The following is a 22,068-nucleotide window of genomic DNA, read 5'->3' as shown; positions in this document are numbered from 1 at the left end:
GTATAACTCTATAAAAAGTATAACTGCCTCAATTCAAATCAGGTACCTCCAATTATTTTTCATTTTATTTTCTAATAATTCAAACTCCCAATTGCATTCTATCATTATCTCTTATTGGGACAGTGAGAGTCAGAGGTATGTTAATGTCACGCAGGCAGATAGAGTTGGGAGGTGAAGTGCTTCATGCACATCATAAGCCTCCAAACGCTATCTGGCTGCTAAGACAGGTGAAACCTGCTGGTCGTGTGTCCTGCACAGATGTAAGACAATTTGAATGTGACAAACCAAATATGGTCGCAACATAATCCCATTATTGTGTTCGAACAAGTCACGCAATATCTTTAAGCAGTAGACATACAAAGAAATAAACGCAATTAGCCCCTTTTTCTCTGGGTAGAGATATAACCTTCTTCGTTCCTTTTGGTCCTGCCTCTCTCTACAAATTGCTAAGGAAAGCTCAAGTTCTCTAGTCATGCACATTATCGTTACTGATTTGTATGGTAAGATGAGCATTATTGTGAACAGGACACTAGAAACAAAATAATTCCTACAAATTTCTAGATGGTAAATCTGTTTATCATATAGCATGTAACTAATCATCCTGAGCACCATTGTCCCGATTCCTTATCTCTGGACTATCTTAGCTATCTTGCTTCACAATGTAGTGACATAATGAAGTCAACAGGCATGAATCACACATTCACACTTTCAGCAGAAGCTAAACAGTACAATCAGCTAAATTGTACCCTGACACATTAAACCATAAAACATCCTGTGAATGAACAACTTTAACCATTTCATTATTTCTAGTTACTGTAGAAATCCACAAGCCATTTTTAAGTAAAAGGAAAGTAAAAACTCCAATCATGAGATTAAACTAAATCCTAACCCTACGACTAGGGTACCTTACACAGGCCATTAACTGGACTATGTGACTGCTATTATTCACCAGTTAATAACTATCTAATCACAATCCAAAGAATAGTCATGTCATGCTATAATATTACAATCATTCACAGATAGATTTTGACTTGTTCAGTTTTCCCTCACATTATCATGTCAAATCTTATTCCTGGAACATATCATCAATAAGGTTTTGTCAACAGTGTACAATGTTATTCCTGGCACACCACAAAATTTACAACTTAACTGAATGGAAAATGCTTTCTTATAATGCTATTTACAGTCAAACTAGCTAAAATGCACTTCGAGGGCTCTACATTTGGATCCATTACAAAGTAAAACTGTAACACATGACAGTAAACAATAGTACGTTGAACGGGGGCTGCAACTGGGACAAAATGTTGCAACAGCTATGCATAGTGCCACAGAATGGTGGAAAGTAATTCTGATTCCTCACACTGCTGAGTTCCTGATTTCAGCCTCAGTATCACCATGAAGGAGCATAAAATGGGAAACAATTTAAATTTCCACCGACCCTTAGAACGGCACACCTCCATGAGGTCCACCGACTTTCTGGAACAAAAAGCGCGCCTAATTCTTACTGTGTTATTCTCCACACTCATCAGGCCTTCTTCGGACTCGGCAGAGCGCAGAACCAGCGGGGGGCGGAGCCAGTTCCCGGCGCTGAAAACAGTGCCGGGACCTCTGCACATGCGCGCTAGAGTGTGCGCGCATGTGCAGTAGCTCCTCGCCCCCAGATTCGGTGTGCGTGTGCTGCAGGCTGTGTGGGAGATGCCCGAAGCACGGTGCCCCTAGCCCTGGCTGAATGAGCTCCCCACTGTGACCTGCGAGGAAATAGGCAGCAATGTCCGTCATCGGAGACAGGAGATCCCAGGAACAGAAAGCCAAACAAGGGATAAGGAGCTGGAAAAAGTGACTATCAAGAAGGAAGATGACTGAGGCCATCGAGTGTTCCTTGGGACTGTCTCGGAAATGTTCGGGGGGGGGGGAGGAGAGCAGGAAAGCAAAGAGATTGGGGGCAAGATGTGAGTAGGATGGGACCTGGGCAGGCTCGTATGTTTAACGTTGCCCCCCCCTCGCCCCCACTCCTCTCCTCCGCCCCTCCTCTGTCCCCCTTCCTCTGTCCCCCTTCCTCTGTCCCCCTCCTCCTCTCCTCCCCCTCTTCCTCCTCCTCCTCTACCCCCTCCTCCTCTCCTCCTCCCCCCCTCTCTCCTCTCCTCCTCCCCCCTCCTCCCCTCTCTCTCATTGGTGGCCCGCTGCCTTCCCTTCACATAAAGGTAGGACTTCTATTTTTTATTTGTTATTGATTGATTGATTGCTTATTACTTTGTTCTTGGTGCAGGGTTCCTTCTACTTTTTATTTGTTAATTAATTGCTTATTACTTTTTGTGCTTTGTTTAGTGCTTTGTAAGTCTTGGTGCTTTCCTTGTAATTTTTATTTGTTATTGAATGCTTATTTTTGTGCTTTGTTTAGTGCTTGGTGCTTTAAATGTATTGCTTTATTCAGTGCTTAGTGCTTTAAATGTACTTATGCTTCTTTAATGTTGTTGTGAAGGTGTTTAGTGCTTTGGAAAATCCTCTAACTTCCCTTCCCCCCCATCTCTGGCAACCTGCGCCTGATTTCTAAAGTGTCCACAAGGTTTTTCTGAGCGTACATATGCTGGCCAAAGTTAGTTTGGAGTAATTATTGGCTGTCTAAACTTGCTTAAATGGCCAAAACAGTCGTAAGTGGCTGGTAACGCCCCCTTTTGAAAAGAAAACTGAACTAAAAAGAAACTGAACAAACTCATTGAAACTGGAGCAAACTAAATGTGGAGAATTGAGATTTTTAAGATATTCCAAAAAAAACTAGTTGCTCCAAAAAATAGGAGCAATTCCTGTGGAAACTTGGCCCCATAGAGTGCATCACAGGCTGCTCGGCATCTGGCAGAAGCCTGGAAGCATTTAATTAACGTGTGCTTTCGCTCAGGGTGATGAAGGGAGCAGGGATAGATGGAGACGAAGGAATGGAAGAAAATAGAGGATTTCAATTTTCTCACAAAAAGTGAATAAATATTTTGCATCACTTGTGTCCTGCAAAGATTTTACAGTATGGTTCTTTCATATCTCTACCAACCATCAGATATTTTTCAGCTGACAGCCAACATAGAGGCGCTGTTAGGCTGCTGGATGTATACTGTAGGCAACCAAATAGTGGCTAACAACACAACTTGTATTTATATAGCGCCTTTAACATAGTAAAACATCCCAAAGTGCTTCACAGGAGTGTTATAAGACATAAAAATAACTTTGACACCAAGCCAGATAAGAAAAGGTTACGGCAAATGACCAAAAGCTGGTCAAAGAGGCAAGTTTTAAGGAGCATCCGAAAGGAGGAAAGAGAGGTAGAGAGGTGGAGAGGTTTATGGAGGGAGTTGCAGAGCTTAGGGCCGAGGCAGCTGAAGGTACAGCCACCGATGGTTGAGCAATTATAATCAAGGACGCTCAAGAGGGCAGAATTTGAGTAGCGCAGACATCTTGGGGGGTTGTGAGGCTGAAGGAGATAACAGAGATAGGGAGGGGTGAGGCTATGGAGGGATTTGTAAACAATTATGAGAATTTTGAAATCGAGGCATTAACCGGCAGCCAATGCTGATCAGCGAGCACAGAAGTGATGGGTGAGTGGAACTTGCTGCGAGTTAAGACACGGGCTGCTGAGTTTTGGGTGACCTCAAGTTTACGTAGGGTAGAATATGGGAGGCCGGTCATGAGTGCATTGAAGTAGTCAAGTCTAGAGATAGCAAAGGCATGGATGAGGGTTTCAGCAGCAGATGAACTCAGGCAGGGGCGGAGATGGGCAATGTTATGAAGGTGGAAATAGGTGGTTTTAGTTATGCCATGGATATGTAGCCGGGAGCTCATTTCAGGGTCACATTGGACACCTCGGTTGCGAACAGTCTGGTTCAGCCTCAGACAAATGCTAGGGAGAGGGCTGGAGTCGGTGGCTAGGAAGGCAGTTTGTGGAGGGGACCAAAGACAGTGGCTTCAGTCTTCCCAATATTTAATTGGAGAAAATTTTTGCTCAGCTAGTACTGGATGTCAGACAAGCAGTCTGACAATTTAGAGACTGTTGTGGGCTTGAGAGAAGTGGTGGTGAGGTAGAGCTGGGTGTCGTCAGTGTACATGTGGAAACTGACGTCATGCTTTTGGATGATGTCATAGAAACATAGAAACATAGAAAATGTCGCCAAAGGGCAGCATATAGATGAGAAATAGGAGGGGGCCAAGGATAGATCCTTGGGGGACACCAGAGGTAACGATGCGGGAGTGGGAAAAGAAGCCATTGCAGGTGATTTTCTGGCTACGAGTAGAGAGATAAGAATGGAACCAGACAAGTGCAGTCCCAACCAGCTGGACAATGGTGGAGATGCGTTGGAGGAGGATGGAGTGGTCAACCGTGTCAAAGGGTGCAGACAGGTCGAGAAAGATAAGGAGGGATAGTTTACAACTGTCAATCACAAAGGATGTAATTTGTAACTTTGATGAGAACTGTTTCAGTACTGTGGCTGTGGCGGAAACCAGATTGAAATCAGATTCAATCATGGAGTTCTGGGAAGGATGGGCATGGATTTGGGAGGCGACAACACATTCAAGGACTTTGGAGAGGAAAGGGAGGTTAGAGATAGGGTGGTAGCTTAAAAGCACAGTGGGATCAAGGGTTGTATTTTTGAGAAGGCTGATGACAGCAGATTTGAAGCAGAGGAGGATCATACCCAAGGAGAGAGAACCGTTAACAATGTCGGCTAACATGGGAGTCAGCAGTTTAGTGGGATTAGGATCAAGGGAGCAGGAAGTGGGTTTCATGGACAAGATGAGTGTGGATATAAAGGAGATAAAGGAGACAATATGGAAGCAAATTACAGAAAGATGCAACAACTACAGAGTAGTGATAATAGGGGGACTTCAAATATCCTAATATAGACTGGGACAGTAATAGTTTAAAGGCCAAAGGGGAGGAATTTCTGTAATGTGTACAAGCGAACTTTCTTGATCAGTGTGTTTCCAGCCCGTCGAGGAAGGAAGCAGAGCTGGACCTAGTTCTGGGAAATGAAGTGGGGCAAGTGGAGCATGGTTCAGTGGGGTGAGCATTGATCATAATATAGAAACATAGAAATTTACAGCACAGAACGAGGCCATTTTGGCCTATCGTGTCCAAGCGGCCGACAAAGAGCCGTACGGCCCTTGGTCAGAGCCCTAAAGGTTACATACAAACCTATGAACAATGAAGGAAAGGCAAAGAGCACCCAGCCCAACCAGTCTGCCTCACACAACTGCGACACCCCTTATACTGAAAAATTCTACATTCCACCCCAACCGGAGCCATGTGATCTCCTGGGACAGGCAAAAACCAGATACAAACCCAGGCCAATTTTGGGAGAAAAAAATCTGGGAAGTTCCTCTCTGATCCATCCAAGCGATCGAAACTAGTTCCGTTCACCCTGGCCGTATTCTATTCCCTGCAGTACTTACCATTATATCTGCGCCATCCAACAAAAGGTCATCCAGTCTAATCCCAATTACCAGCTCTGGGTCCGTAACCCTGCAGGTAACTTCACTTTAAGTGCCCATCCAATCATCTGTAAAAAGTAGTGAGGGTTTCTGCATCCACCACTCTTCCAGGCAGCGAGTTCCAGATCCCCACAACCCTCTGCATAAAGAAGCTTCCCCTCAAATCCCCTCTAAACCTTCCACTAGCCACCTTAAAACTATGCCTCCTTGTAATAGACCCTTCCACCAATGGGAATATGCCCTTACTATCCACTATGTCCAGGCCCCTCAATATTTTGTACACCTCAATGAGGTCTCCTCTCAACCTCTGTTCCAATGGGAACAAACCTATCCAATCTGTCCTCATTACTAAGGTTCTCCATTCCAGGCAGCATCCTAGTAAGTCTCCTCTGCACCCTCTCCAGTGCAATCACGTCCTTTCTATAATACGACGACCAGAACTGCACACAGTACTCCAGCTGTGGCCTAACGAAAGTATTATATAATTTAAGCATAATCTCTCTGCTCTTGTATTCTATGCCTCGGCCAATAAACGCAAATATTCCCTATGCCTTCTTAACCATCTTATCCACCTGGCCTGCTACTTTCAGGAATCTGTGGACAAGCACTCCAAGGTCCCTTTATTCATCTACACTATTAAGTGGCCTACTGCTTAATGTATATACCCTTTCCTTATTAGCCCTCCCAAAGTGCATCACCTCACATTTCTCTGAATTAAATTCCATTTGCCACTGCTCTGCCCACCTGACCAGTAGATTGATATCCTCCTGCAGCCCATGACTTTCCTCTTCATTATCAACCACACAGCCAATTTTAGTGGCGTTTGCAAACTTTTTAATCATACTCCCTATATTCAACTCTAAATCATTGATATATACCACAAAAAGCAAGGGACCCAGTACTGAGCCCTGCGGAACCCCACTGGAAAAATCCTTCCAGTCACAAAAACATCCATCAATCATTACTCTTTGCTTCCTACCTTCAAGCCAATTTTGGATCCAACTTGCCACTTTGCCCTGGATCCCATGGGCTTTAACCTTCTTGGCCAGTCTACCATGTGGGACCTTATCAAAAGCCTTGCTAAAATCCATATATACTACATCGTATATACTACCCTCATTGACCCTCTTGGTTACCTCCTCAAAATTTTCAATCAGGTTAGTCAAACATGATCTTCCCTTAACAAATCTGTGCTGACTGTCCCTAATTAATCCTTACCTTTCCAAATGTAGATTTATCCTGTCTTTCAGGATTTTTTCCAATAATTTTCCCACCACTGAGGTTAGGCTGACAGGCCTGTAATTACTCGGCCTATCCGTTCTCTCCCTTCTTAAACAAGGGTACTACATTAGCAGTCCTCCAATCCTCCAGCACCATGCCCAGGTCCAAGGAGGACTGGAAAATGATGGTCAAGGCCTCTGCTATTTCCTCTTTTACTGCGCTCAACAGCCTGGGATGCATTTCATCCGGACCTGGGGAATTATCTACTTTCAAAGCTGCTAAACCCCTTAAAACTTCCTCTCTCATTCTATTTATTTCATCCAGAATCTCACACTCCTCCTCGATAGCAGTATCTGCATTGCCCCTTTCCTTTGTGAAAACAGGTTTAGAATAGTTATAGAAAGGATGAGGAACAATCAAGGGTAAAAATATGTAATTGGAGTTGGGCTAATTTCAGTGAGTTGAAAAGAGATCTGGCCCAGGTAGATTGAAATCAAAAATTGGTAGGCAAAACAGTAACTGAACAATGGGAGACCATCAAAGAGGAAATGGTGTGGGTACAGAGTATACCCATTCCCACGAGGGAAAAGGAAGGGCATCCAAAGCTAGAGCTCCCTGGATAACACCTGGAGATTAAAATGAAACAGAAAAAGGAAGCTTGTGACAAATGTAAGGTTGATAATACAGCAGAGGACCAAGCTGAATACAGAAACTACAGAGGAGATCTAAAAAGGATTAAGAGGGACAAAGAGAATGAGAATAGATTAGCAGCTAACATAAAAGGGAACCACAAAGTCTTCTATAAACATATAAATAGTAAAAGGATAGGCAAAACTGAAGCCTATGGATTAAAGGGGCAGTGGCAGCATGGATACAAAATTGGCGAAGAGACAGAAAGCAGAGAGCAGTGGCGAACAGTTGTTTTTCAGACTTGAGGGAAGTGTACAGTGGTGTCCCCCACTGCTCTTTTTGATATATATTAATAACATAGATTTGGGTATATAGGGCATAAATTCAAAGTTTGCAGATGGCACAAAATTCGGAAATGTAGTAAACAGCAAGCAGGATAGCAGCCAACTGCAGGAGGACATAAACAGCCTGGTGAAATGGGCAGACACATGGTTGGTGCAACTTAATGCAGAGAAGTATGAAGTGTATCATTTTGGTAGGAAGAATGAGGAGAGGCAATATAACCTAAATGGTGCAATTTTAAAGGAGGTGCAGGAGCAGGGAGACCTGGGGATGTATATACACAAATGTTTCAAGGTGGCAGGACAATTTGAGAAAGCTGTTAAAAAAAGCATATAGGATCTAGACCTTTATTAATAAAGGCATAGAGAATGAAAGCAAGGAAGTTATGTGAAACCTTCATAAAACACTGGTTAAGCCACAGCTGGAGAATTGTATTCAATTCTGGGCACCACACTTTAGGAAGGATGTCCAGACCTTAGAGAGGATGCAGAAGAGATTTACTGGAATGGTACCAAGGATGAGGGACTTCAGTTACATGGAGAGATTGGAGAAGCTGGAATTGTTCTCCTTCGAGCTGAGAAGGTTAAAGGGAAATCTCTCTCTCGGGGCTAGATTTTGCACTTTTGTGCAAATCGCCCAAAAATGGGCGTTATTTCCAGCGTGGGCGGTAAATATGGGTTTTCCGATCGCCGGCTTGTCGCCCACTTTCAAAACCCCTAGTTTCCATTTTGTAAAATGGGTGTTACCGCGAGCAATCTGAAATGGGCGTTAGCGTTAAATCTCTCTGACCTTCTGCTGTAAAGTGTCATCATCCTTAGCAACGGCATGGCAATGCTCGATTCCTGCAATTCAGGAGGTTAAGGGTCATCATGACATGTGCATGAGAGGAGACAGAGAGAGAGGGAGCTGAGAGGGAGTGAAGACGTGTGTGGGTGTGGTGTGGCTGCTTTGGGAGGTAGGAGGGAGAGTTTTGAGCTTTATAGCAAATTGGGCCAAAAAACTTAGCTGTTACCAGCCAGATATTTTCCAGAATTTGGTGCCTATAATGGAGGGAGTGGAGGAGGTGACACAGCACGCGTGGAGACTGACGCTGGCGAGAGCAGTGAGGTGGGAGAGGAGCAAATTGGAGGACGCAAAAGAGCGAGGAGGTTCTCAGATGAGGCTAATACCTCCCTCATGCAGGAGGTCGAGTCACGCTGGGGTGAGTTGACACAGGGTGGGCGTGGGAAGCCCACCCCAAAGGCGTACCAGAGGATATGGACCGAGATAGCAGAGGTGGTCTCGTCGGTGACCAACGAGGTGCATGAGGGCAACTATTGCCGAAAGCAATGGAACGACCTTGTCGGATTCACAAGAGTAAGTATTACATTTATTTATATGTACTTATGTACTTATATAATTTGATTTGTAAGAGTCATGAGTGACGATCATCAGATTTGAGGTCTTTCACTTTGACCGGGAATGTTGTACTCAAAGCCTGCGGTCACGGTGCACATCTTTAGGTAAAGAATGATTATTATCATAATAATCATGATTACATCTGTTGGTTATGTGTTGTATCAATCTCTGTGACATTCATCTTCACAGGCGGTCCCTCGAAACGAGGACGACTTGCTTCCACGCCAAAAAAGGATGAGTTCACAGGTGTTTCAATGAAGGAACCCGAACTACATCCTCAAGGGTGGAAGATGCCAGTGCGTGGACTTTTTTAATGTGTGGTAGCCGTTGCACATCAGCCACCACATGGGTTTGACAGAGCTAGGTCTTGGTCCAGTGGCAAGGATTACCCAAGACAACTTCAGACCAGCTCTGCTGCATGGATCTAGTGCATACACATATCGCAGTGTGTGCTGACCCTGGGCCCCTGGACCCGAACTCACGCCTCCCCTGGGCCCCGATCACGTGACAGTACTTAGCAATGATATCACGCAATTATCTCATGCCATTTTGTCCTGTGACCTTTTGCAGAAGAAGCTATCGAGGAATAGTGCTGCAGCACAGCGGGACCTGGGGGTACTTGTGCATGAAACACAAAAGGATAGTATGCAGGTACTATCAGGAAGGCCAATGGAATCTTGGCCGTTATTGCAAAGGGGATGGAGTATAAAAGCAGGGATTTCTTGCTACAGCTATACAGGGTATTGGTGAGGCCACACCTGGAATACTGCATGCAGTTTTGGTTTCCATATTTACAAAAGGATATACTTGCTTTGGAGGCAGTTCAGAGAAGGTTCACTAGGTTGATTCCGGAGATGAGGGGGTTGCCTTATGAGGAAAGGTTGAGTAGGTTGGGCTTCTACTCACTGGAATTCAGAAGAATGAGAGGTGATCTTATCGAAATTTGTAAGATTATGAGATTGGCAAGGTGGATGCAGAGAGGATGTTTCCACTGACACATAAGAACATAAGAACATGGAACAGGAGTAGGCCATACGGCCCCTCGAGCCTGCTCCGCCATTCAAATAAGATCATGGCTGATCTGATCATGGACTCAGCTCCACCTCCCTGCCCACTCCCCATATACCCTAATCCCCTTATCGTTTAAGAAACTGTCTATTTCTGTCTTAAATTTATTCAATGTCCCAGCTTCCACAGCTCTCTGAGGCAGCAAATTCTACAGATTTACAACCCTCTGAGAGAAGAAATTTCTCCTCATCTCTGTTTTAAATGGGTGGCCCCTTATTCTAAGATCATGCACCAAAATATCTACACTCTTTCGACAGCCGGCCGTTAGCCTTGGCCAGCGTAGCTGTTACCTAGAATTTCTAGGGCCTACTGTCTGCCACTCAATTGCCTAATGCTTGTGATCTTGGGGTATCCTCAGTATTTATGTGCAAAACATGGAAGAATCACAGCTGTTACCTGAAGTAATTTATACAAAGTGAGTATTTGCACTAGTTTTTTTGAGTGTCCTTCTGCTACAGCATGATCTGGACTCCGCGCCTAACGCCTACACATGCGCACCACTATCCTCCCGCGCATGCACAGACTCCTCGAACCGGACATCGGAAGTCGGGCATGTATTGTGAGGAGCTGTGCTGCATGGAGCCCTGTCTAGAATATCACTGTGATTATCTGTATGATCATTTTTGTTGTCTTCTGTGGGAGAGAAAACATTGCAGGTGGGAAAGACTGGGGGTCGGGAGAGAAAAACTGGGGAGGGAAAGAGAGATGGGTGAGGGGAAAGAGAGATGGGGAGGGGGGAGAGAGAGAGACTGGGGAGGGGGGAGAGAGACTGGGGAGGGGGGAGAGGGAGAGACTGGGGAGGGGGGAGAGAGACTGGGGAGGGGGATGTAGTGTCTCTGCACCTTGTTACAAACTCACACGAGGCATGGATATATTAGACACGGTCACTCTGTAACCTTCACTTTATTCCCAGGACTAAAGATCCTGGGTGAGACCTCCCCTTTTATACCTGGAAACCCAGGTGAGGAGCTCGCTCCCTGTGGTCAGGGTGTGCATTACAAGGGTACAGGTACAGTATGCATGAGTTACAGTTATATACTTATAGTCATTGCAATATGGTGAAATACATGACATCACCTCCCCCCTTAGGGCTTTTAGTTTCAGAAGTTAAGTCTATTGGGTGGTCGGCGCTCTCTCGTGGAGCGCCGCAGTTGTGGCTCTAGAGGCTGAGCCTCAGCACGCATCTCTGTCACTTGAGGTGATTCCGGCCTGTCCGGGCTGGCCGCAGGGACTGTGCATGCTGAGGGCTGTCTTTGTTGCTCGTGCGCTGGCAGTGGTGTGGGTGTTATCTCATCATGCTCTTCTTCCGGTTCCTCCGTGTCTGCACTGAACCTTGTCTTTATTTGGTCCAAGTGTCTGCCCATTGTTTAGTCTGACCACCATGATCCTATTTCCTTCTTTGCCAATTACGGTGCCCTCAAGCCATTTGGGTCCCAAAGCATGGTTAAGAACAAATACCGGGTCATCTATTTCTATACACCTCCCCTTGAGCCTCGATCATCAAGCTCGGTTTGGGACTGGCGCTTGCCCTCAACAATGTCTGCCAGGGCTGGGTGAATAAGGGACAGCCGTGTCTTGAACATGCGCTTCATGAGGAGTTCCGCTGATGGGACTTCCGTGAGCGAGTGCGGCCAGGACCTGTAGGCCAGCAGGAGGTGCGATAGGCGGTACTGAAGGGAGGGTCCTTGGATGCATAGCATGCCCTGCTTTATGACTTGGACCGCCCGTTCCGTCTGGCCATTGGAGGCTGGCTTGAACGGCGCTGATCCCATTGCCCGACATAAACTCCTGGAATTCATGGCTGGTAAAACACGGGCCATTATCGGTGACCAGGATGTCCGGCAAGCCATGGGTCGCGAAAACCGTACGCAGACTCTCCACAGTGATGGATGTCGTGCACGAGTTCAATATGATGCACTCGATCCACTTCGAGTATGCATCGACAACGATCAGGAACATTTTTCCCATGAACGGGCCCACATAGTCCACGTGAATACGTGACCATAGCCTGATGGGCCAGGGCCACGGGCTGAGTGGGGCCTCCCTGGGGGCATTGCCCAGCTGGGCATACGTCGTGCACCTGCGAACCCAGTGTTCCAGGTCTGAGTCAATCCCCGGCCACCACACGTGTGACCGGGCAATGGCTTTCATTAACACGATGCCAGGATGCTCGCTGTGGAGTTCCCTAATGAACGCTTCCCTTCCTTTCTGGGGCATGGCTACCCGGCTGCCCCATAACAGGCAGTCGGCTTGGATGGAGAGTTCATCCATCCGTCTCTGAAACGGCCTGACTTCCTCGGGGCACGCCCTGTGTGCGGGCGCCCAGTCCCCAGTCAGGACACATTTCTTTATCATGAATAGGAGGGGGTCTTTGTTGGTCCAGAGTTTGATCTGGCGGGCTGTGATGGGGGAGCCCGCAGTGTCAAAAGCCTCAACAGCCATGACCATCTCGGTGCTCTGCTCTGACGCCTCCTCGGCGGTGGCCAGTGGGAGCCTGCTGAGCGCGTCAGCGCAATTTTCGGTGCCTGGCCGGTGCCGTATGGTGTAGTCATATGCAGCCAGCATGAGGGCCCATCGCTGTATGCGAGCTGACGCATTAGCGTTGACAGCCTTGCTGTCGGACAATAGGGATGTTAACAGCTTGTGGTCCGTCTCTAGCTCGAACCGTCTACCGAAAAGGTACTGGTGCATCTTTTTCACACAATACACACACGCGAGTGTCTCCTTCTCGACCATGCCATATCCACGCTCTGCCTGGGAGAGCGACCTGGAGGCGTAAGTCACCGGTTGGAGTCGGCCGTCATCGTTACCCTGCTGCAAAACACACCCAACCCTGTAGGATGACGCATCGCATGTTAAAACCAGTTTTTTACAGGGGTCATACAAAGTCAACAGTTTGTTGGAACACAGCAGGTTTCTCGCCTTATTGAAAGCCCGTTCTTGACAATCTCCCCAAGACCATTCACAACCTTTACGGAGGAGCATGTGTAACAGCTCCAACAATGTGCTTAAGTTCGGCAGGAAGTTCCCAAAATAGTTCAAGAGTCCCAGGAATGATCGCAACTCCGATGTATTGCTGGGCCTGTGCGCCCGGCGAATCACCTCAGGTTTTGATTCAGTGGGCCGGATCCCATCTGCGGCAACCCTCCTGCCCAGGAACTCGACCTCTGGGGCCAAAAACACGCACTTGGCCTTTTTCAGCCGCAGGTCTACCCGTTCCAATCGGTGTAGCACCTCCTCCAGGTTGCGGAGGTGTTCCTCAGTGTCTCGACCCGTTATAAGGATGTCGTCTTGGAACACGATCGTTCCAGGGATGGGCTTGAGCAAGCTTTCCATGTTTCGCTGAAAGATAGCCGCTGCCGAACAAATGCCAAACTGGCACCTATTGTAAACAAATAATCCTTTGTGTGTTGTGATGGTGGTCAGAAACTTGGACTCTTCAGCCAGTTCCGGAGTCATGTAGGCCGAAGTGAGGTCCAGCTTCGTGAACAGCTTACCACCTGCCAGCGTGGCATAAAGGTCCTCCGCTCTCGGGAGCGGGTATTGGTCTTGCAGCGACACTCGGTTGATGGTGGCTTTGTAGTCACCACAAATCCTGACCGAGCCATCGGCTTTGAGGATGGCAACAATGGGACTTGCCCAGTCGCTGAATTCATCGGGTGCAATTATACCCTCTCTGAGCAGCCTGTCCAGTTCACTTTCAATTTTTTCACGTAGCACGTACGGCACCGCTCTGGCTTTGTGGTGCACTGGTCTGGCGTCCGGAGTGATGTGTATCACTACTTTGGTGCCCTTGAACGTTCCGACACCGGGTTGAAAGAGTGACTCGAATTTTTGCAATGCCTGTGAGCATGAACTTCGCTCCACAGATTAAATGGCGTGCACATCCCCCCATTTCCAATTCATCTCAGCTAGCCAACTCCTCCCCAAGAGTGCGGGGCCATTTCCCGGAACAATCCAGAGTGGCAGCCGGTTCTGTGATCCATTATGTGTATCCACCAAGTTTGCACTGTCCAGCACTGGGATGATCTCTTTGGTGTACGTACGTAGCTGCGTCTCAATGCGTTCCAATTTGGGCCTGCTAGCTCTGTGTGGCCATAGTCTCTCAAATTATTGGACGCTCATGAGTGACTGGCTAGCTCCAGTATCCAGCTCCATGTGCACTGGGATGCTATTCAGTAAGACTTTCATCATCATGTGTGGCGTTTTGATGTATGAGCTGTGGACGTCAGCCACATGAACTCTCTGAACTTCAGCATCCATGGTTGTTCCCCAGGCCTCATCCTGCATTTCAGACCCCTCGTCTGGTTCCTCTGTCTCGCAGACTAGCCTCGCTACAGCCTTTTTGCACATCCTGGCCAGGTGTCCCTTGACACTGCAAATCCTACAGGTATAAAGTTGGAACCTGCAGATTTTTGCCGTGTGTCTGCTCCCACATCTTCAGCATGAGCTGAGATTACTGTTAACAAAAGGATTATCCCCAGGCATTCCTCTCTGATGACCCTTTTGGTTGTTTCTAAGCACTTGATGGTGGATGTTAATTGTCCCATCACAGGATGTATTGTTCCTCGTGATGACATGAATTGCCGATCCCCTTTCCATTGTCCCTGTTGCTAGGAGCTTGTTGCTACCTGGGTGGTGTCGAATTGCCCTTACCTGCCTGCCTGGATGGTGTCGAATTGCCCTTGCCTGCCTGTGGGGTTCTGTGTCATTTTTATAACATTGATTCCCTGCTTCAACGCAACTTTAAAACCAGGGCTGTGTGCGTAGATTAGCTTGGTCTCCTCTTCCCCTTCCATAAAGGTCTGAGCTATCAACGCTGCCCCTTCTAAAGTCAAATCCTTAGTCTTTATGAGCTTCCTGAAAATGCCAGCATGATTAATGCCCTCGATGAAAAAGTCCCTTAACATCTCCCCCCTGCAGGCATCAGAGAACTTACAGAGACTGGCCAAACGTCACAGTTCCGCCACGAAGTCCGAGATGTTTTGATCCTCCTGACACCGGTGAGAGTAGCACCGGTGCCGGGCCATGTGTACGCTACTTGCCGGCTTGAGATGCTCACTGATCAGCTGGCTGAGCTCTTCGAAGGACTTGTCCACTGGCTTTTGGGGTGCGAGCAGGTCTTTCATTAGCGCATAAGTCTGTGGACCACAGCTGGTCAGTAGATGTGCCCTCCGCTTGTCATCCACTGCCACTTCCAGCCAGTCCTTTGTGACAAAGCTCTGCTGGAGTCTTTCCACAAAGTCGTCCCAGTCCTCACCCACACAGTGGCGTTCCTCTGTGCTGCCGGTGGCCATCCTCGTGGTTTGGTGATTCCCGTTTCTTGTCGCCGGATGCAGTGTCTCTGCACCTTGTTACAAACTCACACAAGGCATGGATATGTCAGACACGGTCGCTCTGTGACCTTCACTTTATTCCCAGGACTAAAGAGTGCTGATCCTGGGTGGTACCTCCCCTTTTATACCTGGAAGACCAGGTGAGGAGCTCACTCCCTGTGATCAGGGTGTGTATTACAAGGGTACAGGTACAGTATCCATGAGTTACAGTTACATACTTATAGTCATTGCAAGATGATGAAATACATGACAGGGGGAGAGAGAGAGACTGGGGAGGGAGAGAGAGAGACTGCGGAGGGAGAGAGGGAGAGACTGGGGAGGGGGGAGAGAGAGACTGGGGAGGGGGGAGAGAGAGACACTAGGAAGAGAGAGAGAGACTGGGGAGGGGGGAGAGAGAGAGACTGGGGAGAGGGGAGAGACAGAGACTGGGGAGGGGGGGAGAGAGAGAGACTGGTGAGGGGGAGAGAGAGAGAGACTGGGGAGGGGGAGAGAGAGAGAGATACTGTGGAGGGGGGAGAGAGAGAGATGGGGGAGAGAGAGAGAGACACTGGGGGGGGGGAGAGAGAGAGACTGGAGGGAGGAGGGAAGGGAGAGACGGGGAGGGGGAGAGAGAGAGAGAGATGGGGAGGGGGAGAGAGAGAGATGGGGAGCGGGAGAGAAAGAGACGGGGAGGGGGAGAGAGAGAGAGACGGGAAGGGGGAGAGAGAGAGACGGGGAGGGGGAGAGAGAGAGATGGGGAGGGGGAGAGAGAGACGGGGAGGTGGAGAGAGAGAGACTGGGGAGGGGGAAAGAGATTGATGGGGAGGGGGAGAGAGAGACACTGGAGGGGGGGAGAGAGAGAGAGACTGGAGGGAGGAGGGGGAAGCGAGAGATGGGGAGGGGGAGAGAGAGAGAGATGGGGAGGGGGGGAGAGAGAGAGATGGGGAGGGGGAGAGAGAGAGAGACTGGGGAGGGGGAGAGAGAGAGAGATACTGTGGAGGGGGGAGAGAGAGAGATGGGGGAGAGAGAGAGAGACACTGGGGGGGGGGAGAGAGAGAGACTGGAGGGAGGAGGGGGAAGGGAGAGTCGGGGAGGGGGAGAGAGAGAGAGAGAGACGGGGAGGGGGAGAGAGAGAGATGGGGAGGGGGAGAGAGAGAGATGGGGAGCGGGAGAGAAAGAGACAGGGAGGGGGAGAGAGAGACGGGGAGAGGGAGAGAGAGACACTGGGGGGGGAAAGAGAGAGACTGGAGGGAGGAGGGAAGGGAGAGACGGGGAGGGGGAGAGAGAGAGAGAGACGGGGAGGGGGAGAGAGAGAGATGGGGAGCGGGAGAGAAAGAGACGGGGAGGGGGAGAGAGAGAGAGACGGGAAGGGGGAGAGAGAGAGACGGGGAGGGGGAGAGAGAGAGATGGGGAGGGGGAGAGAGAGAGACGGGGAGGTGGAGAGAGAGAGACTGGGGAGGGGGAAAGAGATTGATGGGGAGGGGGAGAGAGAGACACTGGAGGGGGGGAGAGAGAGAGAGACTGGAGGGAGGAGGGGGAAGCGAGAGATGGGGAGGGGGAGAGAGAGAGAGATGGGGAGGGGGGGAGAGAGAGAGATGGGGAGGGGGAGAGAGAGAGATGGGGAGCAGGAGAGAAAGAGACGGCGAGGGGGAGAGAGAGAGATGGGGAGGGGGAGAGAGAGAGAGACGGGGAGGGGGAGAGAGAGAGATGGGGAGGGGGAGAGAGAGAGATGGGGAGGTGGAGAGAGAGAGACGGGGAGGTGGAGAGAGATTGATGGGGAGGGGGAGAGAGAGACTGGGGGATGAAAGCAGGACTGAGGGAGGGACAGAGAGACTGGCGGAGGATCTTGTACTGCGTTGGGGCAGGAACTTGGGCTGGGATGGGGCAGGAACTTCAACTTGGGGGTCATGGATGGGGTAGGAACTTGGGCTGTGGGGGTCTTGAACTTGGGCTGTGGGGGGCATGAACTTGGGCTGGAGGTGTCAGAAACTTGGGCTGGGATGGGGCAGCAACTTGAGCTTGGATGGGAGTGCTCTATCCTGTCTGCAGTCGACAGTCAGAATGGCACTTTGTAAAGCCACTCAGAACTTGGGCTGTACGGTTCTAATTACACATCCCAGAGAAACTGCTGGGTGTGTCTTATCCTCCAAGGGGACCAATCAGCAATCAGGTCATGTGACCATGGAGAGCCTATCAGACCATTTGCTAGTGCAAATAAGTGCGGCGTAATTTATATGTCAACCCATAATTCCAGAGTTCATTACAATTTGATCGACATGCACAAAATTTATACAATGTTTACTATTCTAAAGTAGCAGATTGGTATTAACATTTCCCCAACAAACCAATAATGAATATTAAGTACTCTAACTGCATCTTCATTATGTCAATGTTATCAAGTTGAAGACAGAAATAGCAATTATAAACAACAGACAATTTAAATCAGAACTCTCATGGTAGAAGCATTTAAAATTATGAAAGGATGGAACCTGGTAGATAGAAGGAGGCTGCTTCCATTAGTAGAGGGGTCAGAATAAGGGGCCATAGATACAAAAAGAAAGAAATTGCATTTATATAGTGCATTTCATGATATCAGGACATCCCTAAAACACTTTACAGCCAATTGAGAGTAATATCTCCAAGTTTGCAGATGACACTAAACTGGGTGGCAGTGTGAACTGTGAGGAGGATGCTAAGAGGCTACAGGTTGATTTGGACAGGTTAGGTGAGTGGGCAAATGCATGGCAGATGCAGTATAATGTGGATAAATGTGAGGTTATCCACTTTGGTGGCAAAAACATGAAGGCAGAATATTATTTGAATAGCGGCAGATTAGGAAAAGGGGAGGTGCAACGAGATCTGGGTGTCATGGTACATCAGTCATTGAAGGTTGGCATGCAGGTACAGCAGGTGGTGAAGAAGGCAAATGGCATGTTGGCCTTCATAGCTCGAGGATTTGAGTATAGGAGCAGGGAGGTCTTGCTGCAGCTGTACAAGGCATTGGAGAGGCCTCACCTGGAATATTATGTTCAATTTTGGTCTCCTAATCTGAGGAATGACGTTCTTGCTATTGAGGGAGTGCAGCGAAGGTTCACCAGACTCCCGGGATGGCAGGACTGACATATGAGGAGAGACTGGATCGACTGGGCCTGTATTCACTGGAGTTTAGAAGAATGAGAGGGATCTCATAGAAACATATAAAATTCTGACGGGACTGGACAGGTTAGATGCAGGAAGAATGTTCCCGATGTTGGGGGAGTCCAGAACCAGGGGTCACAGTCTAAGGATAAGGGGTAAGCCATTTAGGACTGAGATGAGGAGAAACTTCTTCACTCAGAGAGTGGTGAACCTGTGGAATTCTCTTCCGCAGAGAGTTGTTGATGCAAGTTCGTTAGATATATTCAAGAGGGACTTGGATATGGCCCTTACAGCTAAAGGAATCAAGGGGTATGGAGAGAAAGCAGGAAAGGAGTACTGAGGTGAATGACCAGCCATGATCTTATTGAATGGTGGTGCAGGCTCGAAGGGCCGAATGGCCTACTCCTGCACCTATTTTCTATGTTTCTATGTTAAGTGCTTTTGAAAAGCAGCAAATGTTCACGCTGCACAAGGTGCCATGTAATGATTATTTCAAACAAGAGACAGCCCAGTCATCTCTCCTTGATCTTCGATGGCATCACCATCGCCGAATCCCCAACCATGAACATCTTTGGGTCCACGACTGGCCAGAAGCTTAACTGTACTAATTAGATCAACACCATGGGTACAAGAGAAGGGCGGAGGCTGCGTACTTTACAATGAGTGGCTCACCTCCTGATCTATCAAGCATATCTAATATCTACAAGTCAGAGGTGGGATGGAATACTCACCACTTGCAGCCAAAGCACTCAAGAAGCTCAATACCATGCAGAATAGAGCAATTTTCATGATCAGTGCCCCTGTCACTAGACTCAATATCTAACCCCTCCACCACTAACGTACCATAAATGCAGTATAGAATATACAGGGTGCACTGCAGGAACTCTACCAACAATACTGAATTTCAAATTCAGATGGAGGGTGAGAAAGTTGGATCTCTAACCAGCGTGCTAAGCTTAAATAAAGGAGATTATGAAGGTATGAGGGCAGAGTTGGCTAAATTGGACTGGGAATATAGATTAAAGTGTAGGATGGTTGATGAACAGTGGTGTACATTTAAGGAGATATTTCACAAATCTCAAGAAAAATATATTTCAGTGAGGAGGAAAGTTGTAAGAGAAAAGATAGCCATCCGTGGCTAACAAAAGAAATAAAGGACGGTTTCCAATTAAAAACAAGGGCATACAAAGTGGCCAAAACTAGTGGGAGGTGTAGAAATATACAGGCTATGGCAACATAAAATGGAAAGACCCCCGAGAGTAAGGTTAAGGTGCCTTGAACATAAAATGAATTACCAATTGAAATTTGATTTGTCATGCTTCCTTATCATCGCCAGTAACTAGAATATACTAATCATAAGGATACAGACAAAATATAATCAATGGGACAGAATATACTAATCAGCAGGGTACAGACAAATGTGTAGTCAAAGGAGATTATAGAATAGTATAAAGCAGGAGGAGAAACCTCACCTAGGCAGCGAGAACCTAGGACCCACCCTCGAGAGAAGCTGGACCTTAAGCTGGGAGCTTAAAGTAGGACATCACTGGCGGAGGTTGATCACCTCTGTTAACAGGTATTACGAGCACAAGTAGTGAGGCTTATGTGCTATTTTATACATTGTTTGTACTTTAATTATACTTTGGGAAATAACGTTTATTTGGCTTAAACATAACATTTGTCGATGACTTTCTTTCAATACTCGAAGTCCCACCAAATTGTTGCAACTGTAGTGACTAAATACCTACTATGTATACTGTCTACAAACCTACAATGAGCTTTGGGCAACACAGGACAGAAGATTGGGAAGCTTTTAAAAGCCAGCAAAGAATGACTAAAAAAATGATTAAGAAAAGGAAGATAGACTATGAAAGTAAACTAGCACAAAATATAAAAACAGATGGCAAGAATTTCTATCGGTATATAAAAAGGAAAAGAGTGGCTAAAGTAAATGTTGGTTCCTTAGAGGACGAGACCGGGGAATTAGTAATGGGGAACATGGAGATAGCAAAAACTCTGAACAAATATTTAGTAATAGTCTTTACAGTAGAGGACACTAACAATATTCCAACAGTGGATAGTCAAGGAGCTACAGGGTGGGAGGAACTTAACACAATCACAATCACTAAGGAAATGGTACTCAGAAAGATAATGGGACTAAAAGCAGATAAATCCCCTGGACCTGATGGCTTGCATCCTAGGGTCTTAAGAGAAGTAGCGGCAGGGATAGTGGATGCACTGGTTGTAATTTACCAAAATTCCCTGGATTCTGGGGAGGTCCCAGCAGATTGGAAAACTGCAAATGAAACGCCCCTACTTAAAAAGGAGGCAGACAAAAAGCAGGAAACTATAGACCAGTTAGCCTAACGTCTGTGGCTGGGAAAATTCTGGAGTGCATTATTAAGGAAGTAGTAGCAGGACATTTGGAAAAGCATAATTCGGTCAGGCAGAGTTAGCATGGCTTTATGAAGGGGAAGTCATGTTTGATAAATTTGCTGGAATTCTTTGAAGATGTAATGAACAGGGTGGATAAAGGGGAACCAGTGGATGTGGTGTATTTGGACTTCCAGAAGGCATTTGACAAGGTGCCACATAAAAGGTGACTGTTCAAGATAAAAGTTCACGGGGTTGGGGGTAATATATTAGCATGGATAGAGGATTGGCTAACAAACAGAAAACAGAGTTGGGATAAATGGTTCTTTTTCGGGTTGGCAATCAGTAAACTAGTGGGGTGCCGCAGGGATCAGTGTTGGGACTCCAACTCTTTCGAATCTATATTAATGACTGAGAAGAAGGGAACGAGTGTAACGTAGCCAAGTTTGCTGACGATACAAAGAGGGGAGGAAAAGCTATGTGTGAGGAGGACACAAAAAATCTGCGAAAGGACATAGACAGGCTAAGTGAGTGTGCAAAAATTTGGCAGATGGAGTATAATGTTGGAAAGTGTGAGGTCATGCACTTTGGCAGAAAAAAAATCAAAGAACAAGTTATTATTTAAATGGAGAAAAATTGCAAAGTGCTGCAGTACAGCGGGACCTGGGGATAATTGTGCATGAAACACAGAATGTTAGTATGCAGGTAAAGCAAGTGATCAGGAAGGCCAATGGAATCTTGGCCTTTATTGCAAAGGGGATGGAGTATAAAAGCAGGAAGTCTTGCTACAGTTATACAGGGTATTGGCGAGGCCACACCTGGAATACTGGGGTGCAGTTTTGGTTTCCGTATTTACGAAAGGATATACTTGCTTTAGAGGCAGTTCAGAGAAGGTTTACTAGGTTGATTCCGGAGATGAGGGGGTTGGGCTATGAGGAAAGGTTGAGTAGGTTGGGCCTCTAATTTTCTTGTCAGTAAGAAACCTTCAGGTTAATTTAAGGGTTAACTCATGGCAGCAGAGCACAGACCCATGTCATGCTCCTCCTGTACTATGTGGGAAATCCAGTGTCCCTGAATACTACGTGTGCAGGAAGTGTATCCAGCTGCAGCT

General features: G+C 47.3%; 1 protein-coding gene across 2 annotated transcripts in view; it reads right to left on the bottom strand.

Annotated features, from left to right (window-relative positions):
- Positions 1 to 22,068, bottom strand: part of dlg2 (discs, large homolog 2 (Drosophila)) — a 1,568,664-nt gene that overhangs the window by 1,155,793 nt on the left and 390,803 nt on the right. The gene's annotated exons all lie outside the window — the stretch shown is intronic.

This window comes from Pristiophorus japonicus, chromosome 10 (assembly GCF_044704955.1).
Source record: "Pristiophorus japonicus isolate sPriJap1 chromosome 10, sPriJap1.hap1, whole genome shotgun sequence".
Taxonomy (NCBI): domain Eukaryota; kingdom Metazoa; phylum Chordata; class Chondrichthyes; family Pristiophoridae; genus Pristiophorus; species Pristiophorus japonicus.
The sequence above is the reverse complement of the archived record's forward strand: the minus strand, read 5'-3'. Positions and strand labels throughout refer to the sequence as shown.